Source organism: Dermacentor albipictus, chromosome 10 (genome assembly GCF_038994185.2).
Source record: "Dermacentor albipictus isolate Rhodes 1998 colony chromosome 10, USDA_Dalb.pri_finalv2, whole genome shotgun sequence".
Classification (NCBI taxonomy): Eukaryota; Metazoa; Arthropoda; class Arachnida; order Ixodida; family Ixodidae; genus Dermacentor; species Dermacentor albipictus.
The window spans coordinates 15,583,264-15,586,893 of record NC_091830.1 but is presented as its reverse complement, the minus strand read 5'-3'; the positions used below and the strand labels follow the sequence as shown (position 1 = coordinate 15,586,893).

The window sequence follows — 3,630 nt, the reverse complement described above, 5'->3', positions numbered from 1 at the left end:
TTCTATGGGCTTGTTTATCTGCAGCATTATCCTGATGCATAACTTAAGACAGATCAATTCACAGAGTCACGGTGCATGAGTGAAGAATCGCTAAGGGTGGAACCTGAACGCTTGCGGTGATCACTCATCCAAGAGGCGCTCACGAGGAAATCGCTTAGCAACTACTTGAAGAATGGAAGCAACAGTCATGTTTTTGCGTCAGCCGTCGTCTTGATATAGCTGCTGCCTTTTCAATAACATGCGTGCACGATCAATCAATCCAAGGTAGAGAATCTATATCTTAATATATCCAGGCATACTAATTGAATTTAGGTTGTAAGGTTTAACGCCCCGAAATTTCGCATTTGATTGTCCCTCGCAATCCAGAAAGACCTTCCACTCAACGCTTCACCTCTACTCAAAATAGTTGATGGCAGCGCCTCCCCTCGGCATATGTATCACTATGTAACCCTCACTTACCATGGCCTCCGAGATCGCGGCCGCTGGCAGGCTTTGCTCGGGCTACAATGTACTAGACGGCTTCTAGTACGCTGTAGTCGGGCCCTCATATTCGGCGCGTTCCCAAGTGAAAAAAGTGCAATCCGGCGCGCCTGCTTGGAGGCCACAAGGGGACGCTGCTAGCCGAGGGCTCTGGCTAGCAGCCGAAATCGGGAAAGAAACAATTGATGATAACTGAATGGGAAGCTCACGACTTTTCGAAGCGAGATCGGGATGCTTTAGAAAACGCACATGTAAAGCGAGATATAAGAAGGAAGAAGAAACATGTGCTTGCTGCAGTAAAGCTAGGGAAACCTTGGAACATGTTTTATTAGAATATGCAGATATCTGCCCAGCGGTCGATTTAGGCACCACTGACCCTTTTGAAGCTTTTGGTTTCACTGAGACCAGGGGGAAAGTAAACATGTCCGCAATAGAGGTTAGTAAGAGGCGATTGGAAGATTGGTGGAAGAAAAGCAGGGAAAGACAAAAAATGGAAATGTACAAAAACAAAGTTCACAAAAGGGGTCAGAAAAAATTTGATTATGGGAATTCGTCCTGGTTCGTCAAACACCAGAGACTAGCGGAGCTAGGGGAAGCCCAGCCAAAGTTAGACTAAGTGTATGGTTTGGCACTACTTTACTGGCCTTCCCCAGCTCCCCTGGTGTCTGGTGTTTGCGATAGCGGAGCCAAGCATTATTTTTTTTCTCTCTTGTGACGAGCATGCGACGCCCCCTCGGCCATAATCTTCGTCGGCCCGCCAGGCTCGGTGGCCCGCCCGACTTGGCGGGCAACATTGATCACCACGCCAAATAAACACCGACGAGCACAGCTGCTCACGGTCAGTCATCGTTCACCACCACCACGTTGCCGAGCGTCTCCCTGACGGAGGGCACCTCGAAGACACCCCTCCCCCCTTCGTCCACAAACCCGGGCGGATCGCGACACTCTTCTCGTTTTGCGAAATATTTCCGCAAGTTATAACCTAGGCAATCTTTAGCTTTGTCTCGTGCTCTGCCTCGAAAACATTTTGCCAGCTCAACCGTTTATTCTTTTTCTTCCTTTATTTTTTTCCTGTACCTTTCTATATCCTTATCTATCAATTTTGTGGTATCTGTTCTACTTACTTGCGTCACATTTATTCCTTGATATTTCTAAAAAAATGTGTAGGAATGCGGGCACACGAAGCAAGCAGGCGGATAAAGCGAGGCTGTCTGGCAGCGGGTCAGAGCTTCAAGACTTCAGCGACGGTCCGGCCTCTGTCCTACCTCCAGCCTGCGGTCTTCGCTCGTCCTGCTGACATCTCACTGAAGGCGAGAACTTCACGCTCCCCTCCTGTGATGCCGTGGCCGCGCTGCGCATGATCCTCAAGGAGCAAGCAGTGACGTATCCTCACGCGACATAGCCGCGCGCTCCGTGTTTTCGCGGTTTAGTTCGCGTTGATGCTAGCCACAGCACGAAGGTCAATTCGCTCGCTGCTGCTGCCGCGCTTCCTCACTCAGCGTTTTGCCAGCGAGTTTCCGCGGTCATCGAGTCATACGTGTTCACGTTTGCTTGTGCACGCGTTACAACATGGTTGGTAATTTATTTAGAATAGTGGCTAGCCAGGCTTGTTGGTACGAACACATTCTTTAGCAAACATTTAGCAACATTGAGCATTCTTTCTGTGTCCCGTTATTCGCGCTGTTTGCTAAAGAATGGTTTATTTAGTATGCCTATGTTTACAAGTTTGTACGGCCGCTAAAACTACTATCCTTGATTCGTGTAGCTATCCGCTAATTTTCTATCGCAATTGATACTTCGCCTCTCGTGCGGAATGGCGACTTTTTTTGTGTCCACAGCAGGACAAAGGTCTCTTCCGGCGGTCTCCAATAACCCTTGTCTGGCGTTAGCCTTGCGCCTGCGAATTTCATTACCCCAATAAGTTTTCTACCGTCCTCGACTGCGCTTCCCGTTTCCTTGGCAACCATTCTGTAACTTTAATCATCCACCGGTTATCTGCGCGACGCATTACATGGTTACATTACATTACAGTTATTCCCAGCATGCAGATACGTCTACCCCATGCCAGTCATCCCAGCCAGCCATTCCAGAGCACCTGCCGTACGCGGGCCCCCAGACAGTCCCGGCGGGTATGCCCGGGAGCACGATGGTTGTGCCCGAGTAGGACCAGCCCATGAAGGGAGACCGTCAGCCAATGAATCAAGGAGAGCATCTTCAAATACATCCCGAGGATGAGGCAACCGTTCAGCCCACGACCCCCACACCAGCACGGCTCCTATGCCAGGCACCCGTCCAGCCCACGTCACCCGAGCCCCCTGCCGTAGCACGTAGAAGTTCACGACAGCGGCACCAAGCTGTTCGTTACGAGTCGGAGGACTTTCGCAAAGGAACTTAACTTGTGCGGGAAGGAATGTGATAGCGCCGACAGGCGTCGTCCAGTGTTTGTTATCAGAAGCGGATAAGCAACTGCCAGCGCGTATAAGAAGCACGCGCTGGTCCGAATAAAGCATTCCCTGTTCCGGAGCCCGTTGGTCTACTTGCTCGTCACCCTGCGCGCCTGCGCGCGTCACTGTCCGCGCAGCACACAACAGCTCCATTTTCTTTTCTCTTAATGTTACCGAGAACATCGCCTATCCCCGTTTTTTCTCTAGTCAACACCGCTCCTTTCCTGTCGTGAGAGGGAATTGCGCCTAACGTCTTTATTTACATCGCTCGAGCCAAGAGTCAATTGTGAATAGCTTAGGAATCAAATTACTTACAATGCTAATTATTTTTAATCGTACAATTTATTGCTTTTGTGCAAGTTTACCGTCCATGTCGAGAAATAAACGTGAACATGTTGTGAGAATATTGCTTGATGCATTACAGGGTTAAATGCGCAAAAATAGATACTGTTCTTTCCAGTCTAGTTGGATGCTTTGAACAGCAAACTCGGCAAAGTAAGTATTGTAAAACTGCAACAACCAGCGGTCTCATCGACAGACAACGAAGCCTAAAGTGGCGCGTGACGTCTACTGCAATTTCCACTAAGCATCTTGAAAACACATCAAAGGTAGAGTCCACTAATTATCTTTGGATGACGACTGATGTGCCTCTCAACTGGCGGGTAAGTTGGATGTCAATGCATGTCAAAAAGAAAGAGCCTGCATA

At 49.1% G+C, this 3,630-nt stretch overlaps 1 long non-coding RNA gene across 1 annotated transcript; it reads left to right on the top strand.

Annotated features, from left to right (window-relative positions):
- Positions 1-1,322: 1,322 nt before the first annotated feature.
- LOC135911474 (uncharacterized) lies at positions 1,323-2,854 on the top strand. Its single transcript, XR_010567354.2, has 3 exons — positions 1,323-1,450; positions 1,648-1,790; positions 2,512-2,854. It is a non-coding gene; the product is annotated as an uncharacterized lncRNA (long non-coding RNA).
- The last annotated feature ends 776 nt before the right edge of the window (positions 2,855-3,630 follow it).